Raw genomic sequence first — 24,405 nt, 5'->3', positions numbered from 1 at the left:
AAAATTATTTTATAGTGCTGGGGACGTGCTTCAGGGTGGAGAGTGAACTAATCGGTTAGCACATAGGCATTGCTATTCTAAAGGCCACACGCTAATGGGGAAATTAGCGTTTGGCCATTATTGGCAAAATAGAAAAATCTGCCTTTGTGCTAAAAGTGACCTCAGCGTGCAGGAAAGACGTGTATTGGGATTACTGCAGGCCACTTTTTAGCACGGCTTGGTAAATGGATCCCATTGGTTGCAAAATCACTGTCAATGCAAATGTTTAATTGCTGTCATCTGTTGGGCTGCAGTTTGCAGTCAATAAATAGCACATTACAGTGAATAGACTGCAAGCTCATTATGCCTTCATTTGCATCTCATTATATTCCATAGCATAAAATTAGCCATTTACTTTCCACTGGATAAAGCATTAGCAGATACCTTAGCATACATGTTAAGCCTTTAAGGAATTGGGAACACAATAACTCTTTTAGACCTTTGGTGAATCAGCCCCTTTGTCTTATCAGTTCCATTCACATGCGTACATGTATATATAATCTTTACCATCTTTGCTGAAGCTTAGGATGCTTCTTTTTTCTGATTTGGCATTATTTACTGTTAATAAAATTCAGACTTCTGAACAGTTTGTTGTAAATCACTGATCATATATTAGATAATCTTTTACTACGTTACTATGTTACTACGTTACTATGTTACCACGTTAACGTTTCATAATTAACAGCCTTGGGCTTCGCTTGAACAGTTGACCTGGAGATGACAGTACTCTTGAGCCAGTTTACCAAGCTATGCAGCCTGCACAGGCCAAAATGCAATCAATCCTTTGTGGTTATTCTGTACTGGTTCCAAGGCTGAAGGCACATATTACAGTTATACTATTTTTTTAGTTATGTAATGGTTCTGTTTAATTGTCAAAACAATTGCATTGCTAAAAGATTTAAAACAAGCTGTGTACCAACTTCAAAGACAGGAACTTGGTTTATTCACTTATTTACATGTTAAATGAATCTTTTGTGGCTCTTAGGTATTGACTTGTTTGGTGTGTGATATTTATTTTCCATCTCTATGTCCATGATTTGAATAAAGCTATAAAATATATTGTCTCATATTCCTCTTTGAAGTTTTGGCAATATTCTTGTATCTATTTGTAATATATTTTTTTTCAATTTTCCACATAAATTAGGTTCAGCTATCACACAGCCCACCCTTGGACGATGTTTTGGTTTCCTCCCTGAATCTGTCTTGAAGAAAAGAGTTTGGAAAAACTGACTGATTTTGAAAATAATACAAAGCCAGAGGAAGCAAACAGGTCAAAAATGCAGCTTCAGCAAACAGTTGCAAGTCTGGATATTAAACTGAATGCTGCTGAAGAAGAAAAATGTAGAATTAGAAAGGTATGACTTTAAATTTTTCAAAACAAATAATAGACATTGAGCTTCTCATGTGCTCAGTACATTCAAGCAATATATACAGTAACCTTTACAATACTCCTTTAACATTCTCATCTAATAATGTTATCAGCTGGTTTTCTACTAGCTTTAAGCTGCAAAATGTGTTGTTTTCAATTGACATGTAATGTATTAACTCATGATATTTAGCCATAAAGTTGTTTTCAGTTGACATACAATGTGCTACCGCATGACGTGTTAGCCATATCATGGATATAGGAATTCATGTATTCTTATCCTCTGGTGTCTCAAATTGGCCAAACTTTACTCATTTCATAGAGCACTATGGCTCAATGATTTTAATAGCTTCATATTGGCCACTCTTGTTACAGCTTTCCAAACAGATCCATAGGGTTGGAAATCTTCCCAGAATTGATAATTCATAATCACGGAAACCTGTTTAATTCCAGCCTGTGGTGTTTGGCTCTGATGACGTGGATGTGGTTCACAGCATGAGAGTATCTTTCATGTTGCTTTTTTTTAACTCTTCAGCATAGGCGGTCGGTGGCCCAACTGTTTGGGGAGGCTAAAAGGGGTGGGGTTACATCCATAATTGTCTGACAATACACAGAAAAATAAATAAATAAAAGTAAAATAGTCACAGTTAATACCTTTAACAATTCAACATCAAATCCTCCAAAATATTATAAAACCATGTCTGATGCTATGACAAACAAACTAAATTTAATTTAAAGTCAGTGGCGTACCAAGGGGGGGCGGTGGGGGTGGTCCGCCATGGGTGCACGCCGCTGGAGGAGTGCCATGGCGCGCGCCTGTCGCCCTGTCTCCGAGTTCGCATGTGTTCACTGCTCCCTCTGCCCCGGAACAAGTTACTTCCTGTTCCGGAGCAGAGGGAGCAGTGAACACATGCAAACTCGGAGCCAACAGGGTGACAGGCGTGCGCCGCGGCACCCCCCCCCCCCCAGTGGTGTGCACCTGGGAGGGTGTCATTTCGCCAGGGGGGGCCGCACTGCACCCAGGGGGGAGGGCGCATCGACGATCCGCCCCGGGTGTCAGCCAGCGTCGGAACACCGCTGTTTAAAGTGTTGATGTCACCTTAGTACGGCCAACACACAATCTCTCCACTGCAAAACACTATACACAAAGTTGTGCAAAAACACACTCAGAACCTTACCAAACCATAACAGCACTAATTCCAAGGACAGGACGAGCTACAACCTTATGCGTGGAAAGGCAGCACTGTAATTATACCAGGCTCTAAAACACCAATATATTACCTAGTGAAAAAAACAAAACCAAAAGGGCTGCAAATAGTACATGCTAGCAGAATACTGCACCTTGATCACACATGAAAAACACATGACAACAGATATGATACAAGGAACTAGAAATCAAAAGATATGAAGGCAAAATACTGAACTGGAAAGTTACCTCAAGAAATCAGACTCGGCAGGCAGCAATACTAGAGAAATTGAAACTTACATGCAAAATATCACAGATGCACATTTCCAAAAGCTGACATATTCCAATTAATAAATTCTGAATACAATACTTTTTTCTACCTTTGTTGTCTGAGCATTTAGTTTTTCTATTCGCTTTGGTCCCAGTGTCTTCTGTTTTATGGTGTCTTCTTTCTATTTGATATTTTTTCACTCACCATGTCCACCATCCTCCTTATGCGTTCTGTCTATCATCTGTAGCCCTGCCTCTGTCCTTCCTCCAGTTGCAGCATCTGCCCTTAAAGCATTCCGATCCAGCCCTTAAATTCAGCTGTTTCCCCTCCATCCATATTCAGCATTTCTCCTCACTCCCCTCCATTCATGTGCATTTACTTCCCTCCCCCCCACTCCATCCATGTCCATATTTCTCCTCTCTTCCCTCCCCTCCATCCATGTTTCATATGCATCTCCTTCCTGTCTTCCCTCCCCTCCATCCTTCCATGCCCAGCAACTCTCCTCTCTCCCTTGCCCTTACCTCTATTCATCCATCCATGTTCAGCAACTCTCCTCTCTCCCCTGCCCTCCATCCATATTTAGCAAATCACCTCTCTCCCCTGGCCCCTCCATCCATCCATCCATCCATCCATATCTAGCAATTCTCCTCTCTACCCTGCCCTTCCCTCCATGTCTAGTGATTTCTCTTCTCTCCCCTGTTGTCCTCCCCTCCCATCCATGTCCAGCAATTCTCCTCTGCCCCTGATCTCCCCTCCATGTCCAGTGATTTCTTTTCTCTCCCCTGTCCTCCCCTCCCATCCATGTCCAACGATTCTCCTTTGCCCCTGCCCTGTCCTCCCCTCCTATCCATGTCCGGTGACTTGCCTCAGCCCCCCTTTTCAGCCCCTCAGTTCGAGGTGTAACCCAGACCCACCTGCCTGTCCTCAGCTCCCCAACAGCCCACCATTCCTTTCCTGCCGCAGCCGCCCTGCGTTTAAAACCTATTATTTTAAGTCGCAGCGGCGGCTTGCCTCCAGCCTTTCCCTTACCGCTCAATGTCCCGCCCTCGTGGAAACAGGAAATACCTCATCAGAGGAAGGCGGGACACTGAGCGGGAAGGGAAAGACTGGACTTGAGCTGCTGCTGCGACTTAAAATGACAGGTTTAAACACAGGGCGGCTGCGTCGGGAACGGAATGGAAGGCATGTTGGGGAGTTGAGGGTGGGCTCAGATGGGGGCTGGGGGGCGAAGGTGGAAGATACAATTTGTTCTTGGCTGTAACAGAAAGCAGGCGGGGAAGGTCACAGCTGGGCTCCCCAAGCCTCTTATACTGGGCGACTATGCTCTTCAGATTTTGTTTTCAGAAATAATACCTAGTACTAGCAGAACTTATGGTTTTTAATGGAGAGGATACAAAAGTAAAAATATTCAAATCGTGACCATCACCTCAGGAATAGCACACACATTCCTTCCACTGTTAGACACCTTGTTTCAATCAAATGGGCTTTTGTTTGCAAGGTGACTCTACAGGTTGTGAAGAAAACTAGTCTTGAGCATTTTTATTTTGGGTGACAAAAGCCACCAAAGGTGGCCCTTGCCCCACAGCCTACATTCAAATAGGGCAAGATACTTTGTGAAATAACACAAACCCCTGGAAAAAGACACCCAAAACCTATACTGAAAACTTACCACACCATAACAGCCCTAACCTAAGTAGGAAAAGACGGTGCTATAAATATTACAGTGGGACCAAGAGAAGTGTTCCTTAGGTGGTCCTGGAGCACCCTCTTGCCATTCAGGTTTTCAGGTTATCCACAATGAATCTGCATGAAAAAGATTTGCATGTAATGGAGGCAGTATATGCAAATCAATGTCGTGCATTATTGTGGATAGCATGAAAACCTGACTGGCAAGGGGGTACTCTAGAACCAATTTGGGAAACACTGCCGTAGAACACAAAACTCACCACACCATAACAGCCCTAACCTACCTATGAAAAGACAGTACCCTATATATTACACTGGGCTCTGGAGCACCAATATACCTACTATTGGGAAACTGGAACAAGCTGCACTGTTACACAGACACTACATGCTAGCAGAATCCTTCACCTCAGTCACACATGCAGAACATGGACAGACCCTCATCTATTTAACATAAGAGTAGCCATACTGGGTCAGACCAATGGTCCATCTAGCCAGTATCCTGTTTCCAACAGTGGCCAACCCAGGTCACAAGCACCTGGCAGGAAACCCAAATTGTGACAACATTCCATGCTACCAATCTAATACAGAATAAAGAGCAACAACAACAACAAAAATTGAAATAGAGACCCCCCCCCCCCTCCTCTCTGCCCAAGGAAGCCAGACTCTATAAACAGTGCAATACTGGTAAAAAAGAAACAGAAATGCATTTTCTCTTGTACTTTGCAAAATAAAAATAGAAAAAAAAATGTACCTTTTACAAAGCAGTTACATCTCAGTCCTTACAAAGTATTAAATAAAAATAATTTTCTTCTATTTTTGTTGTCTGGGAATTTGGCTGGTCCCAGTCTTTTTTTCCATGTTCCACAAGTCAGCCATACAAATTCTTTTCCAGGTTGGTCTTTCCATTTCTTCTCTCGCCTCTTGTCTTCTTCCTTTCCTTCTCTACATCTGTTGGCACTGTCCCCTTCTCTACATCGTTTTATGTCCCCACTATGAAATAGCTGTGCATAGAGCTGCCAAGTGACCGAGCTCCAGAAGGGAGATTTTTCAACCAGTCCTAGTGTGAACTGACATCCCAAATTCATGTGGGATTTGCAGTCCCTGATTCTACCCATCAAAATCTGTGCTGCAGTACATTCAAAATTACTTAAGAAAATGCACTCGGACCCCTGCAGGGTTGCTAATTTGAAGACATCGGAGATGTGCATTTTGAAATACTGTCATATTCCTAACATCAAATTCAAAATAAAATACCTTTTTCTAAAGTTTGAACAATTTATTTTCTCATTTGCTTTGGTCCCACTGTCTCTTTTCTGTTTTTCTCCGTTTCTTCTACCTTTACAGGGTCTCTTGCCCATCTGACATTTCTTCTGTCTCCAAGTGCACCATCCTTCTTTCCTCTGCACCACTATTTGTCCTGTCTAGTATCTCCCTTCTGTGTCCCTTGTCCCTATCCTACCCCCAAGTTCAGCATCTGCCCTTTCTGTGTCCCCACCTCCCCCCTTTTTCAGCACAAACCTACCTGGTCTCCTCATCTCCCCCTTTTCTAACATCTGCCCTCCTGGTGTCTCCATCGCTCCCTTTTTCTAACAATGCCCTGTGTCCCCATCTTCCCCCTTTTTCCAGCATTACCTCTTTCTCCCCATCTCACCCCTTTTTCACCCTTCTCCCCATATTCCCAGTCCCCCTTTCCAGTAGTGCCCTCGCTGTATCCCTATCTCCTTACCCCCCTTTCTAGTAGTGCTCCTATCAGTGAACAGTAAAGAAAAATGAGCTCAACCTATAGAGTTTATAACTGCGGTTTCTACCGGCTATAATAATTTTTGAAGCTGTTTTAGTGATATTTGATTGTTATTTCTTTTCTCCTCCAGCTTTTAAGGCACTGCCTATCCAACTGAAACTGCTTTAGACTTGTTACAGATGGACCAGCAATACAAAATTACAAGTTGGATGCAGTAACTCATAAGCTTGCTTGCTTTGTTTCAAGTGAACGGCAATGACAACTGCATGGGGGAGTAGAAACAGATTAACCAAACTGGCTTCCTTGCTTACAATGGACTAGATATGCTGAGTTCCACTCCTGTCTATTAAACCTTCTTGGGCAGCTTTCTCCCTTCTCCAGCCCCCCCCCCCCCAAGTCTTACAGGTTTCATCCGTGGTGATTTTCACTGCCCTCCCGCACAAGTCTTGCACCTACTCCGTCACTTCTGCCCGCTCTCTTCCATTCACGTGGTCGCTCGTTTTTAACGCCCTTAGGCGTTCTCCCTCCGACACCAGCGATTGATATAGCCAGCCTTCTGCCAGCGTCGGGACCTCTCCCTCAGACGTGTGCCACCTCTGCGGAAGACAGGAAGTTGCATTAGAGGAGGTGGGACGCAACCACACCTCGAATATTGTGTTCAATTCTGGTCGCTGCATCTCAAAAAAGATATAGTTGAATTAGAAAAGGTGCAGAGATGGGCGACGAAAATGATAAAGGGGATGGGACGACTTCCCTATGAGGAAAGGCTAAAGCGGCTAGGGCTCTTCAGCTTGGAGAAAAGGCGGCTGAGGTCTATGATAGAGGTCTATAAAATAATGAGTGGAGTTGAACGGGTAGATGTGAAGTGTCTGTTTACGCTTTCCAAAAATACTAGGACTAGGGGGCATGCGATGAAGCTACAATGTAGTAAATTTAAAACGAATCGAAGAAAATGTTTCTTCACTCAACGTGTAATTAAACTCTGGAATTTGTTGCCAGAGAATGTGGTAAAGGCGGTTAGCTTAGCGGAGTTTAAAAAAGGTTTGGACGGCTTCCTAAAGGAAAAGTCCATAGACCATTATTAAATGGACTTGAGGGAAATCCACTATTTCTGGGATAAGCAGTATAAAATGTTTTGTACTTTTGGGGGATTTTGCCAGGTATTTGTGACCTGGCTTGGCCACTGTTGGAAACAGGATGCTGGACTTGATGGACTTTTGGTCTTTCCCAGTATGGCAATACTTATGTAAGCTGGGGAATAAGGAATTGTAATAGATGATAGGTAAAGAGGAAGGCCTACCCTAAATGATTTGAAAGAAAGTGAAAGGGTCTTAAATATGATACATTGTTCAACTGGGAACTAGTGATGATCCTGAAGCAGAGGGGAGATGTGGTCAAATCGATGGGCATAACAGAGAGCGAGGGCAGCTTAAGTAAATTACATTGCAATAATCTAACCTAATGATCAATAGAGAGAGAATAAAGAGTATCGTGACTGAAGTACTGCTTAACAGAGCAGAGTTGACACAGAATAAAGAAACAAGATCTACACACATTTGATATTTTAGTGAACGAAAGGTGGGAATCGGGAATACCGCCTAAGTACTGAAAAGACTCAACAGGCTGGATAACAGTACTAAGAAGATTCAGAATGAGATTTGGATAAGGGAAAACTAACAAGGGACAGTTTTCTGTTTATTTAATACTAGTTTGTGTTCGGCTAACCGGTCTGAAACAATAGTTAAACAATCTGCAAGGGGCCAATAGTAGGGGAGAAAGGATTAGTGGGAAAGAATAAAAGAATATCATCTGATTAAAGTGACAAGAGATACCAGTAGATTGAATAGAAGTAGCAAGGGGGCTTATGAACAGATTAAAAAGAAGTGGGGAGAAGATCGAACCCTGAGGGACTCCACAAGATAGAGAATGCAAAGAAGACATAGAAGTGGCAGTGATACCCTGTAGGAATGGTCTGAGAGAAAAGAAGTGAACCAGACTAACACATTGTTCCAACCTGGTTTTACAGCCTGCCTCACTAACACAGACTACTCAACAATTACTGTGGATTCTTTTGGATTTGTATTAGGTAAATGAGACTTTTATTAGAGGTTTAAATGGAGAGTGTATGTCATTATTGTCTAAGATACACAATGATTAAACTATATAACTGAAAAGAAACAATACCTATCTATAGTTAAAAAGAAACAATCATTATATCACTGGTCACTACATCCAAGCAAAGCTAGGAGTTTCTAGACCAGGAAAAGAAGCAATAATAAACTATGCATACATCACTTATCACTACATCACCCAGGCTTTTTACATCAGCTGAGAGAAGCCTCTTTTCAGTGAAGCCAGAACCTTGTGACCAGGAGCGGTCTCTTTCTATGCGATGTGTCCATCCATAGATGAGCTTCCGGCTTCGCTGTTCAGAGTTGAGGAAAATTACAGAATGCTTGAGACATGTGGGAATGTGGTCACATGTTTCTCTGTTCAGGTGGCCAGCCTGGACTCGAAACATGCTCCATCTCCCCCCACACATAGCTGTGCATTATCTTCTTACACATTCCAAATCATTTTCACACAAACAGAATAAACAATCATTTTAATGAGAGAGAGTACACTGTCGGTCATTCAGATTGCTTCCCAACTGTATCTTTAAAATCTTTCCATTACACACATCACCAGTACTGAATGATTAACTAAATCAAATGCAATTCTATGCGATAAGAAAAGAAGTAACCAGATCGATTTATCCAGGAATTACACCTTTTTTCAAATTCTAGACTATAAATCATTCCGCATGTTTCTTAAATGAGAAGGTTTTAAGTTGCTTACAAAACATTGAATAATCACTCATAGAATACACTGAAGCAAGCTTCGGTGGGGTCTTGCCTATTACACTCATTAATGTGGCTTCTGCGTCATTTTCGTGTGATAATAAGGACGTTTGTCCATCGGTTAAGGTGACCTTTTATTATTGGACTGCTCTCTTTGCCAAGCCTGACTCAGTTTTATCTAGACTTTCACCAATAATACATAATCCACTTTTTCCTCCTGGTCTAGAATTAGGGCATTTTTCTAGATGGTTTTCCCGGCGGTTTCACCGTTGTGTTGGAGGGTTTGTGGTCAGATGGGAACCATGGGACATCTGTGGTGGTCATGTACAAAAATGAAGGCTTATTGGAAGGCAATTCAATATAGACTACAGAGTTGGCTGTCTAAACCTACACCTGAATATTTTCTTTTTCCATTGAGCCCTCCTCAACTAACCAAATCACAGGCTTTATTGGTACGCCATGCTATGTCAGTGGCTCAGGTTACTTTGGCTGCTCAATGAAAATCACCTTTGGCACCTTCCTTGGTTAAATAAGTTATGGTATACTAGTAAAAGTGGCCCATTTCAGAGTAAATGAAACGGGCGCTAGCAAGGTTTTCGTCGCCAATACCCCCCCTCCCTCCCTGGCCAACCCCTTCATTGTTCTGCCATTGCTCCGCCCCCAACGTCATGACGGTTGACGCGAGGGCGGGGCCCGGAGCGATTTCCCACCCCCTCCGCCTCCCTGCCTCCCTCCCTGCCAACCCCTTCATTGTTCTGCCATTGGCTCCGCCCTCGAGGGTAGGGCCCGGAGTGATTTTGGTGGAAGTCAGGGCTTGGCTTCACTGACGTCAGTGTCCTCAGAACGTTGAGGGTGAGTTTTATTATAGTAGATATGTGAAATGCAGAGACTTTGGGCAATTCGTTGTCACACTCTAAGTGGGAAGCTATATGGGAGCCTTTCTTGAAACACTGCTCATGATGGAAACTTGCGAGTGCAGATAGGGGGAGAGGGGGGTGGAGACTTATAGGTTGAGGGGGTGAGGGTAGGGGGGTTCTTCCCTTTTTGGGGGGGGGGAGGTGCGGTATTTACAAAAACTGGTTAGAAATCTTGGAAGTTTATGGGCTTGTAGTTTTTATGGTTTGAGAGTTAATTGCTCATTGTTAAGGGGAGGCGGTACCATGTCTCTCAATACTTAATAAAGACTTCTATAAATTAAAATAAATATATATGGTGTTACTGATTCATCCATTCTAAGGGGATATATCACTCTAATCACTAAGTTCTGGATTGTAGAGAATGACATGGGGACAAAGTTTGTCCTCATCCGCTCCCCGTCCCTGTGGGTTCTGTCTCCATCCCCACCCCATCCCCGCAGGTTCTGTCTCCGTCCCCACCCCATACCTGTGAGCTCTGTCCTGATCTGCAGAAGCCTCGAACAATTATGATTTTATATTTAAATCTTTTTATTAAAATATAAAAAGGAACAATATGCTGTGCAATTATTGTATATAAATTACAAATAGAAAACTATAACAACAGTGAACAGCTATAATAACCCTCCTCACCACCACTCTCTACCCTTCCAACCCCAACAATAGCTGATTTCTACTACCCCAAGTAATCCTAATCCACCCTGTTAAAATGTCCAGGGATACAAAATTACAACCCATTCTGTGTACCCTAGAGGGAAGAAATATACCCTATGAAGCACTGTTATGATTTTTTAAATCTGTGGATGAATAAGAAGTCATCAACAATCTCAGATTCAGTCTAGCTCTCCTGTCTTCCACAGTCCTTCCTGCAATAGAAGACATCTTCTTAGAAGATGTGCAGGTAGCAGGATGTACAGGATCCCCCATGCAAATTTTGCTAGTTGTGGCCAGCATGTTTGCTTGTTTTTCCAAAACAAAAAAAAATCAAAATATCATTGTCTGCATCACTCAAGCATAAGTAGCAGTCCAGTTCATTACCAGGCATTCTCTACTGGATTGTTTGCAACTTTTACATGATCAGCTGTTGCAGCCTACATAAACAACATTACAATAATCTATTTTAGAGAGTAAAAATGATTGTACCACCAATTAAAATACAGGCAAGTCAAAATATATCTGCGAATGGATTTCATCTTACTCAAAGGCAAAATAGAATATTTCACTACCTTATTTACTTGATTAACCTTGGTAAGTTGACTATCTACCTCGACCCCAAGGTTACAAGAGGAAAATTCAAATTTAAAATCAGTATTTTTGATAGTAAACACTTTTTTTCCAAATATATCCTTGGGCAGACCCAGACATAACAATTTAGTTTTTTCCTGATTAAGCTTTAACTGAAAACACATGGCCAAACATTCAATAGTCTCAACACCGTTTTGAATTCTATTTAACATTTCAGTATACTCTTTCATACTAGCATTAATATTGTGATAGATAAATGAATACAGTTTCACTCTATCACATGCCTTCCACAAAGGTAGTAGTTTATGATTAAACAAAATAGGAACGAAAGGCAAACCCTGTGATACACCATAAGCTGGGGTCCACACATCTGACAAAACCCCCAGCATCTTTAATCTATAGCAACGTCCCATCAAGGAGCCCTTAAACCAATTCAGCGCTGCTCTTCTTATACCAAAACTGTCCAACAAGAGCATTAGATCATTGATATTGTTCCAAAACTCATTATGATCAATCTTGCCCTTGTACTATACATATGATTTATAATATTATTGCCTTTTTTCTTCCCTATTTCTCTCCATCTTATAATTAAATCAATCAAAAAGTGAATGGACTACTAGAATAAAATTGAAAGTTGCAGTCCTGAGAATTAAAAAAAAAGCAAAGATATCTAAAGTGGGTCCGTTATTAAGTAACTTCAATATTTTAAGATATTCCAAAACCATACCGCTCTAAAATACCTAAAACAATTAAATGCAAATTTTTGTCACCCAGCAATAAAACAGAATCATAATTCAACATATTTCTCAATATAAAATCTATAAATTTATCTCTAGCTTATGACCATCTTGTAGTCCAAGGTATGCATGATGGGTGTGAGATTTTGGGACAAATGTTGGAAGAACTATTGACTAATTAAGGTGGGAATCGGACACCACCTTCAGACGGACTTAGAATACATGGGGAGAACCACTCTTTTATGATGGAATCTCGTATAAGGTAGATCAGCTACTAGGACTGGAAGCTCACTGACCCTGCGAGCTGAAGTGGCTGCCACCAAGAATACAATCGTCTAAGTCAAAAGCTTCAAGTGGCACGTGTCTAGCGGCTCTAATGGAGTTTTCATCAACAGGGTGAGAATGACAAAGAGGTCCCATAACACTGTAGGAGGTCTGATCAATGGCTTAGTCAAAAGCAAACCTATCATAAAGTGAGCCACTAGAGGCTGTACAGAGATGGGCATCCCCTCTACACGGTGATGGTAAGCGCCAATAGCACTGAGGTGAACCATTACAGAGTTGGTTTTGAGGCCACAATCAAAGAGGTATAGAAGGTATTCAAGCAGTTTTTGTGTAGGGCAGGTAAAACGATCTAAGGCCTTGAACTCACACCAGACAGCAAACCTCTTCCATTTGAAATGATATGACTTTTTGTGGAATCTTTCCTGGAAGCAAGCAAGATGTGGGAGACACCTTCTTACAGTTGCAGAGACGCCAGTTCTAATCTCTCAACATTCAAACTTTGATGGCCAGGGTTTGGAAGTTGGGATGCAGAAGAGAAATCTTGTTCTGAGAAGTGAGGGTCAAAAAGCAGTACAGTCTCAATGGATCCTTGGAGGCTAACTCCAGAAAGAGAGGGAACCATATCTACCTTGGTCAAAAAGGTGCAATGAGGATCATGGTACCATGGTCTTGCTTGACTTTCAGCATAGATTTTCCTACAAGAGATATGGGAGGATAAGCACAGAGAAGACCCTCCCCCTAAACGTAGGAGGAAGGCATCCAATGCTAGTCTGCAATGAGATATGAGCTTGGAACAGAACTGAGGGACTTAGTTATTGAAGTGAGTGGCAAACAGGTCCATACCACACTCGGAAAATCTGTTTAGCAGTAGCTATGTTGCGAAACCACTTATGAGGCTGCATCACCCTGCTCAGTCTGCCCACCAGGCTGTTGTCATTTCCCACAAGATATGTGGCTCTGAATACCATGTCTCGACAGAAGGCCTAGTGTCACAGTTTGACAGCTTTCTGACATGAATTACGATCCCGTGCCTCCCTGCTTGTTGACCCAATATATTGCAACCTAGTTTGACAGTTGATCTCTGAAAGCTTTTAGAGTATTCAAATGTCTCGCAGCTCCAGATGATTTATGTGAAGTGAAGTCTCCTGAGCATATCAGCACCCCTGAGTGTGAAGCCTATCTATATGGCCTCCCAGCCCAGTGTGGAGGCATCGGTCATCAGCCTCTTATGTGTAGTAGGAATTTGAAACAGAAGTCCCAAGGTCAGATTAGATTGAATCGCCCACCATTAAGAGCAACTCCCGAAGGTTGAGAGTGACAGACTATATCCACTAGGTTCCATAAGGTCTGGGACCACTAAGACTCCACATTGGACTCTACACTGAGCATCTCTCAAATGGAGGCATGTCATGGGAGTTACATGTACTGTGGAGACCATATGCTCTAACAGCCTCAAAATTTGCCAAGCTGATACCTGCTGACTCTGCTGGACTTTGAATGTGATGGTCTGTCAGCCCTGGTGTCTGGGAGGAAACCCCAAGCATGAACCCTGTCTAGCAGGGCTCCTATTAACTCAAATCACTGCAATAGAAGGTGAGGCTCCAACACCTGAATGGTTCTCTACATGGATACCAGCGCTCCTTCCTTGGATGAGCTCTTCACGATCCAATCGTCCACACAGGAAAACACATGCACCCCCAAGTCTTTGTAGATATGCTGCGATAGCAGTGAGAGATTTTGGGAATACTCAGAGAGCAGATGCAAGGCCAAAAGGCAGTATGCGATACTGGTAATGGTGTTTCCATACTCAAAACCTGAGATACGTTCTGTGGCCAGGAAGTATTTGGATGTGAGCGTAAGCATCCTTTAAATCCAGAGATCATAGCCATTCATTTGCCTGAATCATAGGCAGAAGGGTATCCAGGAAAACAATCCTGAACTTTTCTTTTACCAGATATTTATTCAGATCGCTCAGGTCTAGGATGGGACAAAATCCCACCATTTTGTTTGGCACTAGGAAGTACTTGGAATAGAATCATGGGCATAGTTTGGGGGGGGGGGCGAGGGGAGGCATTGCCCCCCCAAATGCAGGGCCAGAGAGCCGGCACAACGCTGCTCCCTCCCTCCCGAGTCCTCGTCTGCCCGTCTCTCCCATCCGCGTGGTCACTCACTGGCCTGAAGCCTGCCTTCTCCGTCTCCCTCCTGCACAGCACCGGCGATTCAGTCAGCCATCTAGCAGCGTCGGGGCCACTCTCTCCTCAGGCGCATCCCACCTCTGCGGAAAACAGGAAGTTGCAATAGAGTAGGCGGGGCGTGCCTGAGGAGAGAGAGGCCCCGATGCTGCTAGATGGCTGACTGAATCGTCAGTGCTGCGCAGGAGAGAGACGGAGAAGGCAGGCTTCAGGCCAGTGAGTGCCCACGCGGACTGGAGAGACGGGCACACGAGGACTCGGGAGGGGAGGGGGGCGGCGACGGTGGCGGGTGGAGAGAGAGAGAGAGAGGGGGAGGGTTCTGGAGTCAGGGAGGGGGATTGATGGCGGCAGGCCAGCAGCGGAGAGAGAGAGGGGAAACAGAGGGTACTGGGGAGGGGGATTGATGGCAGCGGAGGGAGAAAGGGGAAACAGAGGGTGCTGGGGAGGGGGATTGATGGCAGCGGAGGGAGAAAGGGGAAACAGAGGCTGCTGGGGAAGGGGAATTGATGGCAGCGGAGGGAGAGAGGGGAAACAGAGGGTGCTGGGGAGGTGGAGGACAAAATATAGGTGGAGGACTGAAGAATGAGAAGATAAAATCTGAGGAGAGAGACAGAAAACAGAGAAAGAGGAAACGAGTCCGAGACAGATATAGTGAGGGAATAAAAGAAGATAAGAAGGAAATGAAGAAAGGACAAATGGACCGCACCCACTGGAAAGACAGCAGAAGACAGACAGAAGAAACTGGGACCAACATGCAAATAAAATACCCAGACAACAAAGGTAGAAAAAAGTATTTTATTTTCAATTTATTTGGTGGAATATTTTAGCTTTGGGAAATGTGCATCACAGATGTCTTTTGTAATTTTTTTTTTCAGTACAAGAAAAAATACATTTGTGTTTTCATTTCTCCCATGTTATGGAACATGCCTAGTTTGAATTCTTGGGGTTCCCAATTCAATTTTTATTTTGATATTTCTGACTTCTGATCCCTTGTTCTGTATTTGGTGTGTGACCAAGGTGTGGTATTTTGTGGGCAAGTAGTTTCTACGTAGAACTCTTTACAGTCTCACTTATTCTGTTTTACGAGTAGTAAATGTGTTGGTTATGAGTGTGTTTTTGCACAAGTTTGTGTATAGTGTTTTGCAGTGGAGACAACTTTCTCCTTTCCTGAGGTGGGCAGGGGTCTGAAGGCAGACCTAGGGAACCCTCTTTTGAGATCTCCCCTGGTTCCACATCAGACACCCAGAAATGGTCTCAGTCAGACTCAGCATAATACTCTTCTTGAGAAGGCTGAGTCTGTGTCTGTCTTGGGTGATTAGACTGGTATGTAGAGTCAGGGCATGAGCACCAAGGAGCAGATCCTGACCTGGATACCAGGGAGGGCTTTCTACCCCAATGGGCTGGATAGGAGCGCCACCTTTTCTAATGCTGACATCGGCCCCCTTCCAGGCACCAGTGTTGAAGATTGGGCAACAGACAAGGTATGGGCCACCAGAAAGGCTGGAGTAGAGACACGGCCTACATCAGCGCCCTCGAGGCCTCAGCATCGCGCCATCATGATCCATTCCAACTCCTCTTGGAACATGACCCGGAACTGTTCCTCAGAGGTAGGTATTGGTAAAGGTGGGGCCGGTGAATTGGAATTGGGGCTGAATTGGAAGGCTGGTCCCAGCGCTCAGCAGACTGGTGCATCAGCTACATTCTTAGATTTTTTTGCATAGATTATATATGATACATTGATATTTCTTGCCTTGCATGCCTTTTGGCAAAAGGAAAGTAAAATCAACTCAAAATCACCAATAAAGTCCAAAAGACAAATGAAGTAATGCCTCTTTATGTCATCCCTTGCCTCAATACACCTGGGACTTAATGAACTACTATTATCCTGCGTGGATGATATCCTGCTTCTCTTACCAGTAACAGCATCAAACAAAGATCCAACTCAGTCTGTAGCGAATGGTATGACTGCTGTTAGCACCTGTGCCCTGACCAATAAACTGAAACTAAATGCACAAAAAAACAAGGTCCTGTGGTTCCGAAATCAGGGAGTTGAGGTCCCATCATTAATACCTTTGTTCAATGGTCAAAGCTTTACAGTCGAATCTGAAACCAGAGTATTAGGGGTCTTGCTTGATTCCTCACTCACCTTCTCTTCCCATATTAATCAGCTATGGAAGAAAACACTATTCAAAATGAAACAGCTACGTCTAGTCAGACCATTCTTCAGCCAAACTGCCTTCGCACTACTAGTCCAAATGGTAGTCCTACCTCACTTGGATTACTGTAACGTTCTATTTCCTGGTATTAAGTATCAATATCTGAAAAAACTGCAAATCATACAGAATACAGCTGTAAGACTAATATACAGATAGACTATCCTGCTTATTTTCGAACGAGAAAAACGCCTATACGACCTAAAACGGGAGATAGACGTTTATCTCACAAAAACGATTAAATCAGTATAATGGAAACAAAACTTTCAGTGCGTCCATTTCGCTCATACGCTCAGATACAAACGCCCAAATAAGGGGCATGTCGGGGGTGTGTTAAGGGCGGTGTTACGAGGTGGGCGTCTACAACGTATAATGGATAGCGAAATGATTTTGGGTGGGTGTGAACATGGGCGTCATTGCTTAGACCCGAAATAAAAGCGACCAGAGCAAGGGGGAAATCGTCTTTAGACCCATGAGCGATTGTGTACATTTGGAGAGTGGCGAGATCCTTGTTGAGAGAGCGTTTGGAGAGAAAGTGAGTGTGTTGAGTACTTGTTACGTTCGTCGGTGTGCCCCTAGTCCACCTCATTGTATTCCCTGACCTCCGTTTGTCTCTGTGTTCCCTGTACTGTTTGGCGAGTGAGTGGCCAGAGGGCATGGTGGCAGTGAGATATCTGGATGCTGTTCTTGGTTTAGTACTAATACTAATACTTGCACTGGTGGGGGAATGGATGCACTAAATGCACTGGTAGCTTACATGTTAGAGGAAGAGGCCACACACCGCAGGAGGTATTCACGGCCCCGAGTGTTCAGGGCCCGCAACACCTTCCTAGAGCTCACTGACCAGCAGTGTCTCACAAGGTTCCGGTTCGATAGGGTGACCATTCAGGAGCTTTGTGAGCAGCTCCAACCCCTCCTTCAGCCCCGGACCCGTAGGAATAACCCCATCCCTGTCCACCTCAAAATCACTGCCTCTCTGTCCTGGCCACTGGGAGTTTTCAAGCTGTATTAGCTGCTAACACAGGGCTCACCCAGGCTTCTGTTTCACACTGTCTCACCCAGTTCCTGGATACTTTTCTAACTCACACCTCTCACTACATCACTTTCCCCACCACCCCCCAGGCTCTGCACAACAACATGGATGCTTTCTATGCTGTTGCTAGATTCCCCTCAGTCATAGGTGTGATTGACTGCACACACGTCCCACTCAGACCCCCCCCCCCCCCCCCGCCTACACGAAGCCACCTACAGAAACAGGAAGGCATTTCATTCTATGAACATGCAAGTGGTGTGTGATGCGCAGGGGGAGATATTAGACGTGTGCCAGGTACCCGGGGTCAACCCACGATGCCTACATCCTACAGCACTCGGGCATCTTCCGCAGGTTTGAGCGAGGGGAGTTCACTGGTGGATGGCTACTAGGTAATTGCAACATGGATGTACCCATAGCACACCTCCTCCACTGGCCAACCCTCTGCCCTGGCTTCCTCCACAACCCACTATCCTAACCCCCCCCCCCCCTACCAGCTCCAAGCAATACACAATTATCTATCTCATTCTGCTTTTCTCCAAAGGGGACCGAGGCTACCCACAGAGGACGTGGCTAATGACCTCTGTGGTGCACCCACAACCAGGGGCAGAAGAAACCTACAACAGGAGACATCGCAGCACCCGGGGGATCATTGAGCGGACCTTTGGCTTGCTGAAAAAACATTTCCGCTGCCTGGACCGGTCTGGAGGGGAGCTCCTCTACAGCCCCCAAAAGGTGGCCAAGATCTTTGTGGCGTGCTGCATGTTGCACAATTTGGCCCAGCGCAAAGGACAGGCCCTCCCAGAGGAGCCACAGCCACCAGAGGAGGTGGCCCCAGATGAGGATGAGGAGGTCCCTCCACCCCCAGCCCACAGAGCAGAGCTCACTGTTTACCAGCTTGGTGTCAGAGCAAGACAAAGACTCATTGAAACAAGTTTTGGGTGAACGTAAGTGCACATTTATTTATAGTAATAACATAAGTGATAAGATCACACCCACCACCAACACCACCACCTCCCACCAACCCTCACCCTCCAGCATGTGCCATCACTTTCCCCGGCCCCTCCCCCCGCCCCTCTTACTCCTCCCTTGGAGTTCCTTTGCAGCTGGTGCTGCAGGGGAAGTCTGTTCAGACCCCTCAGAGGGGCTGCTCCCACTGTCCTCCTCCATATCCACGCAGCAGCCTGCGGCTTCGGCTACCCTGCAAAACTCCGGCCACCTTGTTGGCTGTAGCCTGGTAACAGGACCCAGAATGGGAGCTGGTGTGGTTGGTGCTGCAGAAGTGGCTGCGGAGGCGGACGACCTCAATGCCCACCTCTTATCTGGTGGTTGCTGGCCACTGGAGGATGTGGATGGCAGGTCTTGCTGCAGCAGCACAGCTGGAGTAGGTGCTGTCACCTGAGGGCGCAAGGCTTCGATTGTGTGCTCCAGCCGTTGGAGTTGCTGAAGCACCTCCTGGTGGCCTTGGCGCTGCACCTGGAGCAGCTCCTGGTGGGCTTGGTGCTGTACCTGCAGTGCTTCCCGCTGCAGCTGCAATTTATCTGCCGGTAGTCCCCCAATTGGACATTCTGCCGCAGCAATTCAGTGGCCACCCGCAGCAGTTGCCTCCTTTGACTGGATGGCCGCTGGCGAGAAGCTGGCTCCCTCTCTGCATCCTCCTCCTCCTCAGCAAAGTCTGCCGGTGGTGGAGGTCCAGGCTCTGCTGGTGGTGCTGGTGGAGGTTGAGCCTCTACTGCTGGGTGTCCTGGTGCAGGTGGTGGAGGTACAATGTGTACAGCTGCTGGTGGTGCAGGTGGTGGAGGTAGATGCTGTACTGGTGGTGCAGGTGGTGGAGGTACAACGTGTACAGCTGCTGGTGGTGCAGGTGGTGGATGTAGATGCTGTACTGGTGCTGCAGGTGGTGGAGGCAGAGGCTGTAGTGGTGTTGCAGGCGGTGGAGGTTGAGGCTGTCCTGCTGGTGTAGGCCTTGGTTGGACTTGAAGGCCACTAGGGCCAGCCTCATCAGAGTCTTCACCTGTATAGCAGAAGGGTGAGGAAGTGTGTTGGTGAAAATAACCCACTTTTGTCTTTCAGCATTCATATACATTGCCCCACAACTATAACCCAGCAAAGAGATGGTGAGGAGGAATGGGTCTGAGACCAATGCCAACGACAGCCCCACACACAGCTGGGTACAGGTGGTGGAGGGACAGCCAAAAGAAAGACACCGCTCACAACTTTGTGGACAAGCTGTTTGTTGTATATTTGTTAAGATGAAGGACATTTGAGCATGTCTTCTGTTACTTCTGACTTGCTAGATTGCCTAGAACTGCTTTATGACCCCAAATACAGGCTCCTTAAGTTTCATGCATGTGGCCCACACTGACTAGAGCACAGAGGTGACAGAAGGAAATATGTACCGTTTGGTGAGAGGAAAATAGGAGGGAGTAGGGAAGGGTTCCAAAGTTGTGCCACAATAATAAGCTACACACACCCATAGGAACCAAGTGTAAAGTATTATTGGGGGTGCAAAGGCCAGTGCAAATAACCCCTCCCTGGGTACCTACGTGATATTTCCTCAATAATGGGGGTGCTCAAACACCCACAGTACCCAATGACTCTGATCCTATGACACACATGAATACTACCACTACTCAAATAGAGCTTACAATGTAATTAAGATGCACACACAGGACAAGTAACAGGGAAACCAAATGAGTACGGTAGGGATAGAGAGTAAGGGTAAGGAGCAAGTGAGTAGGGATTAGGAAGTCAGGACAGCATCATAAAGATGGTCGTTTATTCTACATATGAGCACACCCTGGTGAAACTCATCATAAAGATGGTTGTTTATTCTACATATGAGCACACCCTGCTGAAACTCGCTCCCCCTCCTCCTCCCGCCCCCCACTCCCCACCTCCCTCCTCCTAGCCCCAACTTGTATAACACAGTTTAGAACATCAGAACAGATAGGCCAGCTTCATAATGGTCAACCTACCTGAGCCCTCAGGCTCTGCCGAGGTGTCAAGGGACCCGACTCCGTGGATGCCCTCCTGGGGTAGGAGGGAGTGAACCATGCGCTCCAGGGGGGTGAGGTTGTCGGTGTCTTGTGGTGGGGGATTGGCACCAGCCTTGCGCCTCACATCCCGCCTCAGCTTCCGCCACTTGCGCTTGCAGTCCTCCACGTCCCTTGCACAATGGAAGACTGCATTGAGGCTGTCACGTACCGCCTCCCACTCCCGCTGCTTGGTGGTTGCAGCCAGCCTCTGCCCTGTGGGAGCGAACAGATTTCTGTGCCGCTGCTGGATCTCCTGCATCAGTAGCTCTACCTCTGCGTCCGAAAAATTGACCTTCCGGGTTAGGGGCTGGCATGGCAGCATTGTAGCAGTAGGATTTCGAAAATACGGAGGGGGTGTTTAAATAGTGGGCTGTGGACGCCCATGTTGGACAAGGATAGGCGTGCCGCATGTGTATGCATTAACTTCGATTATACACACATTTGCTAAACGTCTCCAGCTGAGGTACCGATTTGGGGCGCTTGATTTAGAATAAGCGTACATAACAATGGCCCTCCCCACCTGCCTTCCCATTCTTGATTGCCATTTAAAGAGCACTTGTATAGGCTGGGACTTTGGCAGTTCTAATGACCATTAGTTGACGTACGTGTTACCCTCACTTATATTAAGGTTTGTGGTTGGCAAAGTATGCTTCGCTACACCTGTGTATTTTTGGGAGGGGGGGGGCGGGGGTGGGTTTTGTAATTGGTGGTTGGCCTCAGCCAAGAACGGTTCCGTTTCCAGTCTACCACATCCTTTAAGCCTCCCGTTGTCTTTGCCTGGTTGTAGCAGGCAGTCTGTGGGAGGGAAGAAATTGCTACAATGGCAGCAAATCCAGCACCAAACGGTAAGGGTAATTTCACTGAGGCAGAGCACATCCTCCAGAAGCGAGAAGCCTCATTACACATTCCTGAAATAGACGTTCATGGTAAGCTCATACTTCTCAACCAGCTCTTCTCAGTCTTCTCATAATCAATGAATGTCCATTCACTGTATGTAGTCTGCAGTGAACTCTTAGTTCTGTTTTCACCAGGTTCCTGTGCACTCCGTCAGCGCCGTGCTGTGTGCTTTTGGCAGGTCCTCAATGGTGTGGGCCAGCTGTTGAAGCTGCTTTATTGGTTCCCGGTAGGTCCTTGTTTATGTGGTGAACCCCAGTCCCCATTTATGACTTGGCCACCCATTTTCACCTTCAATAGGAGGGGGAGGGAGATTAATATATGCAATGTATGTCTTTCCCACTTTATTGAACACCGTCCTACAGTCCTCCATACTCATGGGATAACAACATTTCTAACATGGAGGATGCAAACTAGGGTCAAGGTGGCCACAGGTACTGTCTACTGAGTCTTTAACACATGGTGAGGGAGAAGATTTGTGGTTACAGGTCCAAACCCAAATTACTTGCAGGTGGTTGCAGCCTGGTGGTTTCCCTGGTCTAGTGGTTACAGCACCAGCCTTATAATCACAAGGTTGCCAGTTCAAATCCCACTGCTGCTCCGTGTGATCCAGGCCTTGTGACTTACCCCTCCAGTGGCTCAGGTACAAAGTTGGAGTCATACTAGAATACCTGACTTTCATTCACCTTGAGCTACTAATGAGAAAAGCATGAGCAAAACCAAATCATGAACAACATATGTATTTGTGCACCCCTAGCATGTGCTGTTCTATAACTCTTGTATTAAATTGCACCTCTGATGAAGTAAGCATCTGTCTAATGGTTTTCCAATTGATGATCCTTTTCTCCTCAACACTATATAGCAGTGCTCATGCATTGCTTGTGAAAAGATAAGGCAGCTGTTTGTATGCCCTTCCTGGCCTTCCCCCCCCCCTCAATTTGTTATGGTTGTCTGGTGATCATTGAGGGAACATCATGTATGTGCGACCTAGGGTTATGTGCAAGTTTCTACTTGGCAAATGACAAGTGCTAGACAACCAATCTATGTTTTATGCCACTCTGTGCTGTGTGGCTGTATGGTAAGGGGGAGGGAGAGAGCCTGCATGGCCATTTGTGTCCCTCAACAGTAATAGCCCCTCCCCAGCCCACTCCCCTGCACATACGGCCATGCAGGATGCAATGCACAGGTGGGCTTCTGTATGGCCACCATTAACACAGACTTGCATCAATTTATAAATGACACCTCACATTTCATGCAATGCATATTGCTGGCTCCTGTCACATGAAGAGCACCATTTGCTTATATGTAATGCACAAGGTAGGGACGCACACACCATGTTAGTTTACATATAAAATATAAATTTATTAACAAAACCCCAACATAGTTACCTCCCACCCCACCCCTACAAATCCCCCCAAACCAACAAATCCCCACAACTACACATCCCCCCACCCCAACAAACCCCCACAAACCCCTAGATATCTCCCCCAAGCCAACACATCCCCCACCCCCCCAACAAACCCCCACATATCCCCCCCCCAAACCAAACCATCCCCCACCCCCCACCCCAACAAACCCCAACAACCCCAACATATCCCACCCAAACCAATACATCCCCACCCCTACACATTCCCCCACCCTCAACGTCCCTCAAGGGTAGTCATGCCCCCTGAGTAACGTCCTTTGTAGCAGGGCAATGAGCAGTCCCAAGAGCACCCTCAGGGGGCCCTGGAGCTGCTCATTGCCCTGCCATAGGGCTCTCAGCTCCTGCAGCACCTGCTGCTGGCCATGCACCAGCTGCTGCAGGAGGCGCAGGGCTGGAGCTGGGCCTGGGGCTGGAGCTGGCCCGGGGGATGCAGCTGGGCCAGGGGATGGAGCTGGGCCTGGGGCTGGCGCTGGACCAGACCCAGGGGCTGGAGCTGGCCCTGCGGATGGAGGTGGGCCTGGGGCTGGAGGTGGCCCAGGGGCTGGATGTGGCCCTGGGGCAGGAGGTGGCCCAGGGGATGGAGGTGGGCTTGGTGATGGAGATGGCCCAGGGGATGGAGATGGCTCCGGGAAGGGAGCTGTAGGTGAGGAGGGGTCCTCCATTATAACGTCCTCATCAATGATGAGGACTCCCCTCCTCATCGTCGTCCTCCTCCTCCTCCTGGGGCTCGTGCTCGCCCGACGCTGCCTCCTCCTCCTGGGGCTCATCAGCCGCCGCTTCCTCCTCCTCCTCGGCCTCGTCGGCTGCCGCCTCCTCCTCCTCATGCAGCTGGCCCTCCTCATCTGCCTCCTCCTCCTGCTGGTGCCGGCGCCCTGTATAAGTAAAAGGAGTGTGGTTGAGATCAGGAAATGCAACATGGCTTGCATAGTGCAGTAGCTGGGTGGCCTGAGGCGGAGGATGGGGAAATTGTACAGTACATTTGCATTATTCAATACATACATTTACAAATAAGTACAGGTGTCCTGTTTTGAACACTTACGTCTAGCCCTCAGGTGCCGTCGCACTGCCCTGATTATATGGGGCCTCTCTCGCCGTATGCGGCGGTAACTCCTCCTCAGGGACAGTCCCTGTGAATCCCAAAGCGGCTGTAAGATATAAGTTTGTAGAGCAGTAGTCAGGGGATGGTCCTTCTTGCCCTGTGCACACACATTCATTTGTGAATCAAGTAGCACAGATGGTGAACACTGGTGGTGGTGGTGGTGGGGGGGGGGGGGGGGGGCATTCCATTGGTATAGATGATCA

Source organism: Microcaecilia unicolor, chromosome 9 (assembly GCF_901765095.1).
Source record: "Microcaecilia unicolor chromosome 9, aMicUni1.1, whole genome shotgun sequence".
Taxonomy (NCBI): Eukaryota; Metazoa; Chordata; class Amphibia; order Gymnophiona; family Siphonopidae; genus Microcaecilia; species Microcaecilia unicolor.
This window is presented reverse-complemented; position numbering follows the sequence as displayed.